Raw genomic sequence first — 19,069 nt, 5'->3', positions numbered from 1 at the left:
AGTATTAAAAATAATAATAATAATTCATGTTTAACTTATGTATTAGTGAGAAATGAAATGTATGGAACAATAATTTATACTTGTGTTTTGGGCACACATTATTTTCATAACTGCTTTTATTCACGGTTGGATGATGGATGTGTGTGTGTGTGTGTGTGTGTGTGTGTGTGTGTGTGTGTGTGTGTGTGTGATATTACATAGGTAAGGCTTTATAACAACATAGAGGAGTAGTGATGGTGAAAGTTGGATAATTTGTACCCTCCCACACTCTGTGTGAGTCAGACGTCCCAGTGAGAGAGTCCAGAGAGACATCTGGATATTCACACAACGGTCACTCAGCAGCTAATGAGAAGCCCTGAGGGTTCAAGCCGCGACCTGGAGCTCCTCCTTAAAGCATCAATAGTAAGTAAGGATGGCCCTCACCTCAAACTCAACCAGTGAGAAAACTGATAACTTATTCTGTAGATGATCATTGAGTAACAGCTGTTGGGGGGTTATGACACCCTGTCACCTGAAGCCATGGGTCAGAGAGAGAAACCAGGTTCTTGCTTGCTTGACATTTACGTATTGGAAATAGCCTTATGTGTCAAACCAGCGAGCTGGAGCTCCTCCCTGAAGCACCAATAAAGTAATTCAAAGAGAGGGTGGCCTTAATCTCTGCTAATGAGAAGAGCAGCAAGGCAGGCTTTTACCAGATCAATAAAAAAAAATTGTCAACATCACAACCTAGTTTCAAGGGGGGGAGAGAGTGCAAATAAATAACAAATTACTTTAACACTAAAATTTAACTGAGAAATCAGCTACGAAGAATGAGAACTTTTCACCACTGTGGGCATGAGGCCCTGCAGCCTTTCGCTGCTCAGCCCAACACAAACAACAGGGCATCTACACCAGAGAAGCTTTGGATATATGTTTGCAGAGTCCATAAACCAGCTGAAGAAACTCTGGAAGAACAATGGGCTTTAAATTCTGTCCCAGAACTGAACCTCTACCAGTTTAAAGTCATGAACTTTTTAAACTGCTAACAATCAGAGTCACTTTGACAGCCTCTGACTGGGCAGTATTGACTTTGACTGTCACCCCCAAGATTAATACAAGCCTGAGAGAGATGCATCAATAAGGAGAGGCCCAGACCAGAGATCAGCAGACAGATAAAAAAAAAGACATCATCAAAAACTGTCAGTACCAGGCTCTAATCCAGAGTCAAATTTTCTTCTATCAGTGTCGTTGGAAAAAGTAAGGGTTACTTTTTGGTTTCTTTGGTTATTTTTCCTCTTAAAATAAAAAGACAAAGCTGCTGTTCAGGCAGTATCCCCACTCTGGGCAGGTTGGTGTGAGGTCTATCAATAAATAGCCATGCGGTTCTTTGGTGGTTTCTTCAAAACTCTCCAAGAAGAAATGTTGGAGTCCAGGAAATGTTTAACAAGCTAATGTATTAATCTGTAATTTATCATGGATGTTTTGAATAACAGCACGTAAGTACTGTTCATTCTGATGGTTCTGCTGTTTACCTTGCAAAAACACATTATGAGTCAGCATCGTGACACTAATGGTTTTATGGTGTCTGTAATGTGTAAAAATACAGACCACCTATTAAGGTTTGACAAATGACATTGTCCAAAAAACTAAAATGATTCTGGTGAGAGGGAAACAAACTTTCATCTTCAAAAAAATTAGGCAACCCTTTAATGAATTTAATCCTGGCCATGCTGGCCATGAAACATGAACATGAAGAAACCATAGATGACCTGGAAAGTGCCTGAGTCCTTGTTAGCATTGGACATGCTCTTACCATTTATTTGGTCACATGTACTCATTGGACTTACCCAACCGATTTTAAGTAAACATTTGTGGCTGAAAAAAATCTGGAACATTCCTGGATGTGATCTGGCCTTAACAAAGGCTCAAAAATGGGCAATAATTTTTTTTTCATATGAAACCAAAGTGGGCGATAAACAAACAAGAAAGACTGGACTTGCGGAAGAAAAGCCGATCAGCTGATCATTGATCAGTTTCATGTTTGAAGTAATAACAGGAGAGGAAGGGGGAGTGAATGAGAGAAGTAGATGCAACTGCGCAGCAAAGACAGAATAACTCCAGCTTTGTGTCTATTTTTTAATTCTAGCTGAAGTACGGGACAAATCGCTTTTCACCTCAATATGGAACTCCGATGGCCAGTCCAGCTGTGGCCACCCTCAAGGCTCTATATATATATGTGTTATGAGAGTGTGAGTAATGTGGATGTTGTGAGATTATTCTGTTATCATATGTTACCTTATATCTGTAATCAAAGCAGTTGAATTATGATACTGCTGTAGATCATATTATACCCCTTAGTATAGAGTGTGTGATCAGTATGTAGTTTTAGTTTGCATTATACTTCTGACTTAAAAGAGTGTGAAAATCATTAGATCTATTTGATTGACCTGTATTATTCGACACTGTTGAATGTGTTACACTGTTTCTTGACATTTCATACTGCTGAATCATGAAGAGAATGTTGTGTGCAGGAGACCTTGTGTCTAGAATAGAAGAGAAAGACCACATTCCATACCCCCACCTTTACGGAGAGCAGAAAAACAAGGAGCCGAGGTCATAACTTAGGCGCCGTAAGAGAGAAAACATGTGAATGTTTAGGCTTTTACGACTAGGTGGGGGCCACTAGGGGCTATAAAAGGCTGAGTAACCCGTCACCATTTTGAGACTTGCTGTGACCCTCTGCAGGCAGGTCTCCCCATCATGATGGTTCTTATGCTCTTAAAGGTTGAATTGTATGGAAATAAAATATTGTTGATTGAGCATTTATACACCGAGTATTGTCCTTCCTTCAGCCCAAAGATTAAAAGAATTGGGAGATTTTAACAACTTGGTGCCGTGACCCGGATCTTTGGCGTGCTGAGGAGGGGCAGATTTGGCCTGTGGTGAGATCGTGGGGCGAGGCGAACAGAGGACCGGTCCAAACAGAAAGGTAAGCACAGCCTGTTGTATTATAAATACCAAATGTGCATATTGGGCTTTCCAAATTAATCTGTTCGCTGAGTTACACGTATTTTCACATTAAATTTGTCGGTGTCTGGTTTTTGGCATGAGATACTAACAACATAAGTTGAGGCTGAATTCCAGTGTGTTAGATAAACTGCTTCTACCAAGAAACTAATAATACACTACGTTGAGCTAGTTGCAGCCCACTTTACCTTCCACATTTAACTTTGTCTAAGACTGGCTTCTGTAGCAATAATACATTAGAATCTTTTGGAGACGCGGCCATAAGTCCAGTACATTGAATAGAGGTTTTGAAGTTGGTTTATGGTGTCGGTTAAGCCCTCGTTGATGCGGCCATAAAATTAGTATAAAATTAAGGTTAAGCAGATGCTGGCTTACGGTGTCGGTTAAGCGCCAGTAACGCGTAATGCGTAACGCGTCCGTAGGTTTTGGTTTATGATGCGGCCGTGTTCTGGTGATGCGGTCGTAAGTGCAGCATGAGTGGTAGCTGGTTTCAGCACATTGAATAGAGGTTAGACGGTGGTTTATGGTGTCGGTTAAGCCTCGAGGGCTGCGGTCATAAAATTATAAGTAAAATATTTACTTCACCCCGATTAAAGGTAAAGCAGACGCTGGTTTATGGTGTCGGTTTTGAGCCTCGGGGACGTAGGCATCACTTCTGTTTATGATGCGATTTTGCCCGTGGTGGCGGCCATAAGCGCAGTGAAAAGGGGTACATGGTCTATGGTGCGGTTGTGCTTGGAAGAGTTCTAACAGTTGAGCTTAGAGGTTTCTGTGTAAATTTCCGCTTATGAAAAGCGCTCTCTGTGAGTCTCACTGCTGGTGAAACGCGCTGTGTGTGTGAGGCGCGCTCTGGGTGCTGTTCTGTGTGTGTGAGGCGCGCTCTGGGTGTTGTTCTGTGTGTGTGAGGCGCGCTCTGTGTGTGAAGCGTGAACACAGTGACAGTGACGGTTGATGTGTGAATAGGAGGACATTAGTGCGAAGAGAATGCTTTAAGATCAAAGGTTGACGCCTAGTGGACCTGTGGAAATTAAGTTTGTCCTGGGGTTGGCTCCCCCACCGTGTGTTGGACGCGACGCACGGACCAGCGGCGTCTGGAGGTCCAGGTTTATCACCTGAGAACTCAGGGCCCTCAAACGATAACAGAGTAACACTGGAACCGCTGTGTAGTCACGGGTTCACATTTACTCTGGAATAGAACAAGAGAATGCTTTCACATCTAAGGTTGAGTTCTATCATAGGTGAAATATAAAAAGGTTGAATTCCTCGTTTCAGTGGTTGAAATTGTTGTGTGCCTGTCCCCTGACGAGTGTGAAATTAAATAAAGAGGGAATTTGGAGCCACATAGAGATAGACGGGCATAATTGGGTGTATTACTCTGTGGTGTAATAAAAAATAATAAAAAAAGGAGAGAGAGACAGTAAGAGGTGTGTAGTGGAGAATTATTGAGGAGTAGAGAGAGGAATATGTTGGGAGACTGACGTGCAGTTTGCGCTGTCAAGGTGGGCGTGTTGCCTGCTTATCTGTTTAACAATGATGACAATGATATTAAATAAATCTCTTAGTGTGTTAATACAGGTGGCTACGGACCTGGACCAACTGCCCCACAAGCACAGCAGCGAAGCAAAATTATAGTAATGGGAACCACACCCAGCACGAATCAGCAGCTGTGAAACAGACAGCAGCGAGGAGAGAATTAGAGGAGAAATTAAGAGAAGTTTTAACACAAAATTGGGGCCAACAAACTTGTGGAGGTTGGGAAGGCGTCCGAGCATCACAACAAAAGGTGAAACAAAAACACACACACGAGCAGAGAAATGTGAGAAAAGGCTCCTTGTAAGGTAACGCCTAGTTTGAGAAAAAGTTAAAATTAACCTGCCTATAAATGTACACACATGCAATGAAAAACAGCTTACACTCATGAACATGTGAAGATTTTCCAGCAAGGTTAAAGCAGCAAAAATTAACATACTTCTGTTGTTAAATGATGAAGTTTATTCATTACTAACAAATAAACCCTCTGGGTTGCAGGACAACAATTTAGCTTCAAAGAAAAAGAAAATAAAGAGACTGGTATGACCAACTAGTGATGAAATAACAAATTTAGTGGTTAACAGTCAAAGTGTGAGATGTTTTCTGATGATTGAACAACACAAGTGATTACTGACGGAAAGAAAATTCTCTTTTGTGAGTTTAAACATGATCTTAAGAATTTGAACATGTGCATGTTGTCCTGTCAACTTGGTGGGTTATGAGTTGATTATATCGTGAGAAAAAAAAAAAAAAAAAAAAGAGAGAGGCTGACACAGGGCCTGGCCCGGTGTTTCTCCCCCTCTTTGTAACACAGCCAATACAACATCATTTTCCTGTTCGTACACTTCTGTTTGTTTTTGGTTTGTTTTGTTTTTGTTTTTTGTTTTTTCTCTTTATGTTTAATTACAGGCTGCTTTGCCGGTCCTGAAAGCCGAGGCTGACCTGGACTCCTGCTCTCCCCTCTACGTGACCCTGACCAAATGCTGCAACAGCTGGACCCACAACAACAACCTGAAAATGTCAACAGTGCTGCAGGAATGCGATCTCATGCAGCAGAGACGGAGAGCACTAAACCTAAGGCCCGCTTCACTACACGGGGGAAAATTCTCAGACAGCTTCAAGCTGACAGAGCTGTGACGAGACGCCCGCCAAGCCCGAATGAAAAGTGAGGCCGAGCAAAGGAATGCTGACCTTAACAACTCTGCATTAACACTGTGCAGGACAGTCACGGACCAACATGCATGATCGGGCAGCAGAGAAAAGGGCGTGACCGAGACCGAAGGACCAGCTGAGGTCAAAAGGCACCTCAGAATGGACAAAAACACAGAGGAAGATGCAGGTTTCACCTGCAGTGAGTATGGACTGGAGAAAGGACTGCCCCAATTGGGGTCAGAACCAGGATGGACAGAACTTTGAGCAGCAGCAGCAGCAATGGTGGCAAACAGACTGAAAAGGAGGAGGGCAGGACCCCAGGGCATGCTTCAGGCTGTGGTTTACCCAAGACACCAGAACAGGAAAGTGATGAACACAAACACACACGTCTACATACACTGACTCAGAATGAAGAGAAACACACATACAAACACATACACTGATTGCTTCAGTGAAAAATCACATACACACACATTGAAATGCTGATTCACTGAGAAGTGATCCACACACATACACATACACATACACATGCACACGCTTGTAAGCGAAGAGTGATGTGCACACACACACACACACGCTGATGCAATGAAGAATGCTTTGCTAACAAATGCTTATGCTGATATGCAAAATGCTGCACACAAATATCCCAATACATCATTTTTATGAGGAGCCATTGATTACCATTGATTACTTAAAATGTGTTTTATGTCACCCAGAGGACATTTATGTAGATTTTAGGGGTACGGTCTGAAACAGTTGGGTTATGAAAACAATGTCTGTGTGTGATATCTGTTTATGGCTCAAGGCCTTGACTGAATTCTTTGCTGTGCTTCACACAGCCCTGATGAGGAACAGTGGCACAGAGTGAAAATGATGAATTAATAGTGTAAGTTTTAGGTCGGAGTAGTGCATTTTCTGTGATTGAAATTTAATTCAAGGAGGAACAAAAGGTGTCACGGCACCTGAGGTTCTCATTCCCACACAATATTGTCCCGGCAGGAAGCAAAACGTTCCTGTGAATTTCTGGTTGATTTTTTGGTTTTGCTTAGCGCTAGCTTGATTTTATCAGTGAGCTTTGGCTTGTGTTCTTTCTCGTAAGCGAGAGAGGGATAGTTTTATGCTTGGACATGTCTGCAACGGGCCCTAGTTTGTGTTATTTTTATTAGTATTTTGTTGGTTACGTCTGTTTTCGTTTTTGTTACAGTGCACTGAGGAAAAAAACATCTGAGAGGTGTGATCCACCGGTGGTGATATTTTGTGAGTTCATGATTTAACAATCAGCTCTTTAAACCAGGCCTGAAAGATTGAGATTTAAAGCGCTATAAAATATTATTACTGTAAACAGTTGCAAAGTGTGCTTCTCCATGATTGTAATTGGCTTGGGAGAAATTCACTTATATGGGACACTGATTGTGTGGTAAGTCCTGAGTCTAACAGGATTGCAGCGAGTCAATCCAGTCCAAAAAACAAGGAATAGTTTCCTTTAAAATGATGACATCATCTTGCTGGTGATGGATGCTCGAATAGGTCGCGCGAGACTCCATTATCAGCAACATCTGGTATGAATGGGTGTGAATGGATGCATGTGACTGGACGGTGATGGACGGACTAAAAGTTTTGACTGACTTGATACTGAGACAATGACTGCACCAACTTTAGGATTAGTAAATGCCAACGAACAATTCACCTAGCCGGCAAGAGAAGGGTGGATGCTTCGCTTTGTTTTGTTTTGTTTTTGCAGGAGCAGGAGGATAAGAGAGACTGGAGGAGGAGACGGTAGCTTCACATGAGAGTGTGGAACTGCAGACTTAACCCTTTGGTTGCTAATGCTAATTTTGAGGTCTGAGATATGATGTCACTAACCTTTTTAATTTTCTAGCTCCGGTGAATTGACACATGGGAGTGTGTCAAAAAGGGGGGAGTGGAAGTTGAGTTTGAACATCAAGCAATGGAAGTTGAGTTTGAACATCAAACAATGGTTATATAAAAATTTTTATGACTTTATTTGTGTGTTTAATAATTTAGGTATGGTAAAACTTAAGCTTATAGTGTTAGAATAAAAATGGTTAATTTGTTTTGAATCACTAGAAGAACAACGGATAACAACATTAGATTATCAAGGCTAGGGAGAGAGGTGTTTTGATTTTCTGCCTTACAGAGAGAGGAACAGACACCAGACGAGGTCACGGAGATACGAGGACCCTTCACAGCAGAGACAGATGTAGGGACTGCCGAGACAGCAACTGGGGTCAAGTGTCATGGCGTTTGGGCTCCTCGAGAAGATGGATCCCATAAACACAGCAATAACCATGAAGGGGTTGGCCAAAATCTAGGAACACCAGACCAACGAGGTTCGAGGGCTCTTGGCAAAAGGGGACACGGCGGTGACCCCAAAATACACAGATCTTTGTTTGGAATCGGGCAGAATAATCCCTGATCTGTGCAACGACTAAAGGCTGGTCTAACCCCGGAGGTCGAAGAAAGAAGCTGAGAATCACCCAACTGGAAGATACTGGTAGCTGCAGCAATAAAATAAAGGTTAAAAGCTCCTGAGACAGAGGTTCTAGTCTGAGTATATTTGAAAGGTATAAGGTGGCATCAAAATGGGGGTGGAAAACTGGAGCACCAAAATAAAGCTGTGGGAGAACTGGGAGTGATGGGAGTGTCATCTGTAACTGCTGTTATTGTTGTAAATCTAATTTTTCTTGCATCTGAACTGCGTAAACACAAGAGGTCATCCCACATATGGTCCACCCGTTAAAGGGGGACAGAGGGCCTCAGGACCAAGAAGAACTGGACCTTGTAACGCTGGAGTGTATGTTATAAGTGATCTCTTAAAAAAAGAGATCAAAAGGGGGAATTGTGAGATTATTCTGTTATCATATGTTACCTTATATCTGGAATCAAAGCAGTTGATGTCATGATCCTGGGTCCTTTTGACCCAGCGTTTTGTGTTTTCTATTAGTGTCATTTTGGTTCTGTTCTTCCTCCTGTTTAGTGTTATTCCGTTCTGTCGTCTACTCCTGTGTTAAGTCTGCGTTTCCTAGTCTGTGTCTTTGTGTGTATGTGTTTCCTGTTTTATTGTGAAGGTCTGCGTCTGATGTGAGTGTTTTTAGTTTGCCTCCCTTGTCTCGTCATGTTAATCTCTCCCAGCTGTGTCCCCCACCTGTGTGTAATCTCCCTGTGTTCTCTGAGTGTATTTTAGTCGTGTCTTTTGTCTTAGTGATTGCTGGTTCGTCTGTGTTGTTTCCCCTCGATGTCCCTGCGTCTCTCCGTGTGTGTTTCCTCGGACCTCCCCGCATCTGCGTTCTGGTTTGTTTTGTTAGTATGACCCAGTTTAGGTTTTAGTTTCTTTTTCCCAGTACCTTTGTTGTTCGTTGTCCTTCCTTCAATAAATACTCACCTGCACCTGAGCTGCTGTTTTGGTCCCAAAATAATTCCACACGGCTTGCACCCGCGAACCGTGACAGCACGAACCAGCCAACATGGACCCAGCAGCAGTAAATCCGTCGGAAGAGCTCCGGGACGACATCATTTATAATGTGGAGAATCTTCTCGGCCTGTGGCTGGAACACCCCCCGGAAGAGCTTCGCCGCGTAGTGGAAAGCCGGCTACAACGGCTCTTTTCCAGCCTGCCATGGCTACTGGAGTCTCTTCCCCCGACCATGCAGGCTTTTCTTCACCTCACACCACACCTTCTCTCCGCCACTCCTGCCCCGCTGCCCGACTCGCCGGATGTGTTCTTGCCCGGCTCGTCGGAGCCGTCTGCGGGGAGGAAACGCCGATCGCGCCGTCGGCGCGCCACCCCACAGCCGGTTGTTCGGACTTCTAATTCGCCGGCTGTGGTGAGTGAGGACTCTTTTCTATCTTCGGACTGTGGAACTGTTTATTCCGGGACTGTCTTCTGTGCAGCAGATGATTTTGTGAACAGCTCATCGCCTGCTCAGCAGCCGCTTTCAGCTCAGTTTTCTGATGTCATTCCACCGCTGCTTTCAGAACTCAGGCCCTGCAGGAGGGGCAAGCTGCGGCGAAAGAAGGCTTATGTGGTGGAGGACACTGGGCTTACTCCGCTGCAATCCTTTGCCTTGTATTTGGGACTTCCACGTTCAGAGCTACACAATCTTCCCGCCTCCTCGTCCCAGTCTCGCTCCACCACACCTCCCCAGCCTCCAGTGGCTCACTTAGCTGCCCAGCCTCCAGTGGCTCACTTAGCTGCCCAGCCTCCAGTGGCTCACTTAGCTGCCCAGCCTCCAGTGGCTCACTTAGCTGCCCAGCCTCCAGTGGCTCACTTAGCTGCCCAGCCTCCAGTGGCTCACTTAGCTGCCCAGCCTCCAGTGGCTCACTTAGCTGCCCAGCCTCCAGTGGCTCACTTAGCTGCCCAGCCTCCAGTGGCTCACTTAGCTGCCCAGCCTCCAGTGGCTCACTTAGCTGCCCAGCCTCCAGTGGCTCACTTAGCTGCCCAGCCTCCAGTGGCTCACTTAGCTGCCCAGCCTCCAGTGCTCCAAGTTTCACCCGCAATTCAGGCCCCAGTGCCGCCTGTAGTTCAGGCCCCAGTGCCGCCTGTAGTTCAGGCCCCAGTGCCGCCTGTAGTTCAGGCCCCAGTGCCGCCTGTAGTTCAGGCCCCAGTGTCCCCCGCAGCTCCAGTGTCCCCCGCAGCTCCAGTGTCCCCCGCAGCTCCAGTGTCCCCCGCAGCTCCAGTGTCCCCCGCAGCTCCAGTGTCCCCCGCAGCTCCGTCGCTCATTCCGTCACCAGTCTCACACACTCACTTCATGCAGGGAGAAGGTCTAAGTTCCTCCCAGGGAGATTCAAGCGAAGTAATGCACTCCAGGGCCTCCCCAGAAGCTAGGTTTCACCCCCCAGCTGTTTCTGGACCCCTGAAGATTAAGCAGCTCTCAGAGAACTCCTCCGTGTCAGTGTTGCCTGGGCAAAACCAGTGCTCGGTGCATTGCCAGTCACCTCTGTGTCAGCTAGTGGCCTCCATGACCGCTGGCTCAGTCATGGCTTCCGCTGGAGGGTCCGAGGGACCGCTCCGGCCTTCGTCTCCTGTCTCCGCTGGAGGGTCCGAGGGACCGCTCCGGCCTTTGCTTCCTGTCGTCGCTGGAGGGTCCGAGGGACCGCTCCGGCCTTTGCTTCCTGTCGTCGCTGGAGGGTCCGAGGGACCGCTCCGGCCTTTGCTTCCTGTCGTCGCTGGAGGGTCCGAGGGACCGCTCCGGCCTTTGCTTCCTGTCGTCGCTGGAGGGTCCAAGGGATCCGTCCGGCCTTTGCCTCCTGTCGTCGCTGGAGGGTCCAAGGGATCCGTCCGGCCTTTGCCTCCTGTCGTCGCTGCAGGGTCCAAGGGATCCGTCCAGCCTGCAGCGCCTCCGTCTCCGGCTTCCACGCCGCCGCCAGCTGCAGCGCCTCCGTCTCCGGCTTCCACGCCGCCGCCAGCTGCAGCGCCTCCGTCTCCGGCTTCACGCCCGCCGCCAGCTGCAGCGCCTCCGTCTCCGGCTTCCACGCCGCCGCCAGCTGCAGCTTCACCATCCACGCCAGCGGCAGCCTCACCATCTACGCCGCCAGCTGCAGCGCCGCCGCCTCCGGCTTCCACGCCGCCGCCTGCAGCGCCGCCGCCTCCGGCTTCCACGCCGCCGCCTCCGGCTTCCACGCCGCCGCCTGCAGCGCTTCCGTCTCTGGCTTCCATGCCAGCTGCCGCCTCTTCATTCACGCCAGCTGCAGCGCCTCCGTCTCCGGCTTCCACGCCGCCGCCAGCTGCAGCTTCACCATCCACGCCAGCGGCAGCCTCACCATCTACGCCGCCAGCTGCAGTGCCTTCGTCTCCGGCTTCCACGCCGTCACCTGCGGCCTCTTCGTCTCCGGCTTCCACGCCGCCGTCACCTGCGGCCTCTTCGTCTCCGGCTTCCACGCCGCCGCCAGCTGCGGCCTCTTCGTCTCCGGCTTCCACGCCGCCGCCAGCTGCAGCGCCGCCGCCTCCGGCTTCCACGCCGCCGCCTGCAGCGCTTCCGTCTCTGGCTTCCACACCAGCTGCCGCGTCTTCATTCACGCCAGCTGCAGCGCCTCCATCTCCGGCTTCCACGCCGCCGCCAGCTGCAGCTTCACCATCCACGCCAGCGGCAGCCTCACCATCTACGCCGCCGCCTGCAGCGCCGCCGCCTCCGGCTTCCACGCCGCCGCCTGCAGCGCTTCCGTCTCTGGCTTCCATGCCAGCTGCCGCCTCTTCATTCACGCCAGCTGCAGCCTCACCATCTACGCCGCCACCTGCAGTGCCTTCGTCTCCGGCTTCCACGCCGCCACCTGCAGTGCCTTCGTCTCCGGCTTCCACGCCGCCACCTGCGGCCTCTTCGTCTCCGGCTTCCACGCCGTCACCTGCGGCCTCTTCGTCTCCGGCTTCCTCGCCGTCACCTGTGGCCTCATCAGCCTCGCCTGGTCCAGCCTCCGAGTCTTCAGCCTCGCCTGGTCCAGCCTCCGAGTCTTCAGCCTCGCCTGGTCCTACCCCGTCGGGGTCCGCAGCTGACTGGCCACCTTCCAGGCCACTGGCCAGGCGACATCGCCGTCGTGGGCGGCCCCCGGACCGCCTCCGCCTGGGTCGCCGCCGCTGCCGTCCTCACGGCCGACCCCCTGAACTGTGCCCACGTCGGCGCCGCTGCCGTCCTCACGGCCGGCCCCCTGAACTGTCCGGGCTCCTGGGTTGTCGGCCCCCGGGCCGGCCCCCTGACCTGGGTCCACATCGCCACCGTGGCCTTCCGCACGGTCGGCCCCCGGAACTGTTTGGACTCCTGTGCGGTCGGCCCCCTGGCCGGCCCCCTGAACTCTTCTGTTTTGGACTCTGTTTTTTGGGGCTCCTTTTGTTGTTGTCTTTTGGTTTTGGACTCGTGTTGTGTTTTCTGGTGCTCCTGTTTTGTTTTGGCTTCGAGCCCTCCTTCCTGGGCCCCCACCGCCCGCCCTGGTCGGGTTGTTTTCTGTTTTGGGCGTTTCTTGGTTTTCTTGTTTTGGGCTGTCTGGGGCCAGCCTTTGAGGGGGGGGTACTGTCATGATCCTGGGTCCTTTTGACCCAGCGTTTTGTGTTTTCTATTAGTGTCATTTTGGTTCTGTTCTTCCTCCTGTTTAGTGTTATTCCGTTCTGCCGTCTACTCCTGTGTTAAGTCTGCGTTTCCTAGTCTGTGTCTTTGTGTGTATGTGTTTCCTGTTTTATTGTGAAGGTCTGCGTCTGATGTGAGTGTTTTTAGTTTGCCTCCCTTGTCTCGTCATGTTAATCTCTCCCAGCTGTGTCCCCCACCTGTGTGTAATCTCCCTGTGTTCTCTGAGTGTATTTTAGTCGTGTCTTTTGTCTTAGTGATTGCTGGTTCGTCTGTGTTGTTTCCCCTCGATGTCCCTGCGTCTCTCCGTGTGTGTTTCCTCGGACCTCCCCGCATCTGCGTTCTGGTTTGTTTTGTTAGTATGACCCAGTTTAGGTTTTAGTTTCTTTTTCCCAGTACCTTTGTTGTTCGTTGTCCTTCCTTCAATAAATACTCACCTGCACCTGAGCTGCTGTTTTGGTCCCAAAATAATTCCACACGGCTTGCACCCGCGAACCGTGACAGCTGAATTATGATACTGCTGTAGATCATATTATACCCCTTAGTATAGAGTGTGTGATCAGTATGTAGTTTTAGTTTGCATTATACTTCTGACTTAAAAGAGTGTGAAAATCATTAGATCTATTTGATTGACCTGTATTATTCGACACTGTTGAATGTGTTACACTGTTTCTTGACATTTCATACTGCTGAATCATGAAGAGAATGTTGTGTGCAGGAGACCTTGTGTCTAGAATAGAAGAGAAAGACCACATTCCATACCCCCACCTTTACGGAGAGCAGAAAAACAAGGAGCCGAGGTCATAACTTAGGCGCCGTGAGAGAAAAACATGTGAATGTTTGAGCTTTTACGACTAGGTGGGGGCCACTAGGGGCTATAAAAGGCTGAGTAACCCGTCACCATTTTGAGACTTGCTGTGACCCTCTGCAGGCAGGTCTCCCCATCATGATGGTTCTTATGCTCTTAAAGGTTGAATTGTATGGAAATAAAATATTGTTGATTGAGCATTTATACACCGAGTATTGTCCTTCCTTCAGCCCAAAGATTAAAAGAATTGGGAGATTTTAACAATGTCTAAGTTGTGGAATAAAATTGAGGCACAGGTGGCCAGAAGGGGACGGGGGGGCCTCCCCTGCACCCTGGTGACACACCTGCACCCCAAGGCCCTACCTGTGTGGGTGGGTGTGGTGGAGCGGGAAGAGGGAGGCAGCCGGGGATGGGGAGGAAAAGAAGAAGGGAGGGGCAAGATGCCCCTCCCTAGGGCCAGCTCCCCCGCTGACCCCAGTAGGCACCCCCGTCCTCTGGTACCCACCAAGGCAAGGGAGCCCAGGCCCATCCAGACCGGGGCCTACGGCAGCAGCACCGCCAAGCCCCACAGGACCCGGGGCAGCCCACCCGACCCCACCGCAGAGGAAACTGTACCCACCCTAACATTCAATCATCTCCGAGACTACACAAGACAATAGACACCCAGGTTAAGTTTATTCTCCACCTCTCCTATGTCTCTCCCCCACCTGCAGAGTGGACTCCTGCAAGGATGGAACAACCTCCCTGCCAGTTGAAGAGTCCCCCAGTTGGGCCGATGCACCAGAGGCCCCCTGCGCCAGGGCTGAGCCCCCGTGCACCTACCCGCCCACAACCTCGGCGACACACCGACGAGGACCGAAGCCCCCAAGGCCCAGCCAGAGCCCCAGCATGGAGGCGAAGCACCCCCGAACCCCAAGCCCTCAGCCGGAAAAGGGTGGAGTGCCCACTCCGGGTCGGGGATGAGTTCCTGCCCCAAGTGGAGGAGTTCAAGTATCTCGGGGTCTTGTTCGCGAGTGATGGGAGAAGGGAGCCGGAGATCGACAGACGGATTGGTGCTGCGGCTGCAGTGATGTGGACGCTGCACCGGTCCGTCGTGGTGAAGAGGGAGCTGAGTGTAAAAGCGAAGCTCTCAATTTACCGGTCGATCTACGTCCCTACCCTCACCTATGGCCTCGAGCTGTGGGTAGTGACCGAAAGAACGAGATCGCGGATACAAGCGGCAGAAATGGGCTTCCTCCGAAGGGTGTCTGGCCTCTCCCTTAGAGATAGGGTGAGAGGTTCGGCCATCCGGGAGGGGCTCAGAGTAGAGCCACTGCTCCTCCACATCGAAAGGAGCCAGTTGAGGTGGTTCGGGCATCTGACAAGGATGCCTCCTGGGCGCCTCCTGGGTGAGGTGTTCGGGCATGTCCCACCGGGAGGAGGCCCAGGGCAGACCCAGGACACGCTGGAGAGATTATATCTCTCGGCTGGCCTGGGAACGCCTTGGTATTCCCCCGGATAAGCTGGAGGAGGTGGCTGGGGAGAGGGAGGTCTGGGCTTCTCTGCTTAGGCTGCTGCCCCCGCGACCCGGCCTCGGATAAAGCGGATGAAGATGGATGGATGGATGGATGGATTTAGCCAAATCTCACAAAATACTCCATACAAAAAAGTGTACAATTAAAATTATGGACGGCCCCCAAACGGCCCTTTTAAGGTTTCATATGTTTTGCAATATATATAACTGACATCAGAGATGTACATAATGATCGCCTCATGTAAATCCTGGGAAAAGAACTGAATAAGGGCGCACGTCTGTAAACAATACTGTGAGAACATACGTTTTGACCATTATACTGCAAAATCACCTGCCAACTGTCGAGGGATCCTGTCCAGCAGTTTGATATGTCACTGTCTGTCCATCTCGTACAATGACCCTCTGTGATTCAGCGTCAACCTCAACATGCTGGTGAGTTTTGAGGTGAATAAAAATTTTGCTGAAACCTCCGTTTGCAATTGAATCTAGCTCACCATTAACAGACAGGTCTAGAACAAAAGAGAAATGCTGCTCTTTAACCACTATAAAAACCCGGGGAGAAATATAAAAATGCTCATGAGAAAGACTACTACTGACCTCTGCTGGGGTGGTGAAATAGTTTAAGGATTATAGCTCCACTGAAGTCAAAGCAGAGTGGAACAGTCTGATTCCCAGTTGAGTTGAGCAAAAACCTGTGGAGAAGAGGAGCTAGAGGTATAGAGACACAAAGTTAGACTCTGGAATCTGAAAATAATCTGAAACAAAGAGCTCTGCAATCAACAACTCTTTTCATGCACTGGGAATTTTTGAAATTTTTTTCAGAGTTTTGGAAAAGTAAAAATGAAACACTTTAATTTTACATACTTTGTCTATTTCACAATTCTGAAAATGAATCTATTTTTTATATTTAAAGAAAAAAATTATTTTCCCATGCAGTCATAGAATGTTAGAAAACTTGCCTTAAGTTAAGAAAGTGTCATGGTGATATTGATTTTTTTTTTTTTTTAATTTTCGCCTATAAATGAAAGTTTTCCAATAAAAGTGTAAGATACTTTAGAAAATGCATAGCACTAAAGACCATTTATCCAAAAATTATTTTTTCCCCTTTTCTTTTTTTGGAGGAATTTCTTTCCAAAGTCCCCTCCTTAAAATCTTTGATTTTCTTGAAACAAACAAAGTATTCCATCAATGCAATACAGTACCTGCATAGTAATAGGACATGATGTAACGATGGGACCTAATCTTAGGATCGAAATCAGCAGCTGTAAAAACATTTACACAAATCTAATTACATAAAGTTAATATTGCAAAGCTGCAGAGTATATCATAATAAATAAGGATAATTAATTCATTTATAATTGAGTTTAATTGATGCTCATATTAACATCCATGCTCTGACACTAAAGTTCTAAACTAAATCTTTAAACAGCTCACACACACACACACACACACACACACACACACACACACACACACACACACACACACAACTTTAGTGGTGTCTCCCATGGGGATTTGTAATCCATATACAGCAGGTGTTCCTGTACACCAACCTGGCCACTAGGTTGTACCTCCCAGTTTAAGTTGTCTCAGCTTGCATCTTACATCCTGCTTCTGTCTGACTCACATCTATTTGACTCAGTCTGTTACATACTCCCTTTCTTTCATTCACAGAACATCTCTGAACTGCAAGCGATCGTCTCCTCAGCTGAACTTGAGAATGTTGTTGTATTGGTTTGATTTGCTCACCAGAAAGCGCAAAACTCAGCTGACCAGTATTAGGAGTAAGGTATTCTAACATCACATCACATCTCTGTGATGTTTCACCTTCCTTGGGTTTATGAAGCACATCTGTGTTCTCTCCTGGAGGCTTTGTGACCACCATAGATGTGAGAGGGGTCACAAAACTGTACTTCAGTGACAGCTCCATAGCTTCCTTCTTCACTTTCTTTTTCTCAGGTCCAGATAATTGAAGCCTGTGTGACAAAGTATAAAATGGTGTTGTATGTAACTTCACACATTACAGGTGTTAAGCTAAATCCATGTCCTAAAATATGCATCTTAGAGACTTTCCTCACAGAAAGTCAAGTCAGCAAAGTTCACCAAAAAACACACAATCTATTGTTTGTTACAGGGAAAATAAAGTCTAACCAAATCATGGAGATCCATTACCAGACCATAGACAGCCTGGCTGCCTATGTTGTCCAAATCCTTAGCTCCTGGGACACGTACTTTTATGATTAAGTGTAAAAACTCTGCCTTTAAAAAGATGTGAAAAAAAGTTGTTTTTGAAATTTAAGGAGATGAGTGATGATGAAGAAACATAATTGTACTAATATAATTTTATATGGGAGATGTTTAATAGAAAGGTAAGAAATGGAGATGTTGATGTTAAACTACCCAACAATGAAGAGAACACAGTTTATTACTGCAGCCATATTATCTGATGTCCCTTTAACAGACTTCTACTTGGAATTTTGGGACTAAATTTCAACCTGTTGCCCTGATCTAACAAACTTAAAACATTTACTGTTACTGCAGTTCACCTGTCTTTTTGATACCTTGTACATTCAAATTGTATTCTATACATTCAAGTTTTAGTCTATATGTTTGAGTTTAATTCTATATATTCAGACACCCAATCAATATATCCAGACTTTTCTTATAATATATATATATACATATATGTACAATACATATATACAAATATATATATGTATATATATATATATATACATATATATATATGTCAGTGTGTGAAGATTGGGAGAAGAGGGTTGCATTGACAATCCAACACAATGGGCAGCACATTGAACACATTTTAAAAGTGGTCAGAAACTTGTAAATAACTCATGAAAGAATAAAGTTACGTTGAAACCAAGCACACCATTGTTTTTCTTGTGACATTACCAATAAGTGTCACATGGCCCTCTTCCTATTGAAAAAACAAAAGTTGTATCCAAGATGGCCGACTTCTAAATGGCCACCATGGTCACCACCCATCTTGAGGAGTTTGCCCCCTCACATATACTAATGTGCCACAAACAGGACTTTAATATCACCAACCATTCCCATTTTATTACCGTGTATCCACATAAATGGCCCACCCTGTATATGTAAATAATTTCAAGTACAGTCAAATGTCAAATCATATATATAGATATAGATATAGATTTATCTATAGATATATATATATATGTATGTATGCATGCGATCTAACCCAAGGCATAAAATGTACCTTTACTCTGGCTTCTTGAAGGCTTTCTGACATTAATAGGAGTCAAGTTCTTGTGCTGCTGGAAACAGACGTTATGACGGTCTAGATGTTAATAATGAATATTAATAATAATTCAGTGTTTCAGAGTTTAATGGCCCATGTACATTTTCATTGGCTTGTTAAAAAAGCTTTTATTTATATATGTTAAAAATATTAATGCAGTTTAACCTCTTAGGACCTGGCGTCCACATATGGGGACATCACATTTTGGGTTGTCCAGACCACAATACTAAATTTTGCTCTTTCAAATGGCTTTCCAATGAGTCATATTGCTCTAAGGGGCACAATTGTTGTTTCTCATTTTGAGTTTTGCACATCATTACTCAATTGTGACTTTATAGTGTTGTTACGGTAAACTGGGGGACTCAAGCGTGGGACTCTGTTGCTTGAAGAAAGAACAAGAAATTTATTTACAAACGCCAGGTGATATGTAAAACAGTGAATAAGGTGCAATGCACAATTTCATTTATTTTATTTCATTTATTTATTTGTTTCACACATGGTTAAACAGTATTTCATTTCCTAAATTTTGATAGAACAGTGGCAGTATAATATCCTCGTAAGTGGATATCGGGCCCTTGTCTCGACCAAAACAACCCAAAATGTGATGTCCACATATGTGGACGCCAGGTCCTAAGAGTTAAAGAAAACCTTTTGGGCAAACTACGGCCCGCGGGCAACATCCGGCCCATTGGTCATTTTAATCCAGCCTG

Source organism: Oreochromis aureus, linkage group 5, assembly GCF_013358895.1.
Source record: "Oreochromis aureus strain Israel breed Guangdong linkage group 5, ZZ_aureus, whole genome shotgun sequence".
NCBI lineage: Eukaryota > Metazoa > Chordata > Actinopteri > Cichliformes > Cichlidae > Oreochromis > Oreochromis aureus.
The sequence above is the reverse complement of the archived record's forward strand: the minus strand, read 5'-3'. Positions refer to the sequence as shown.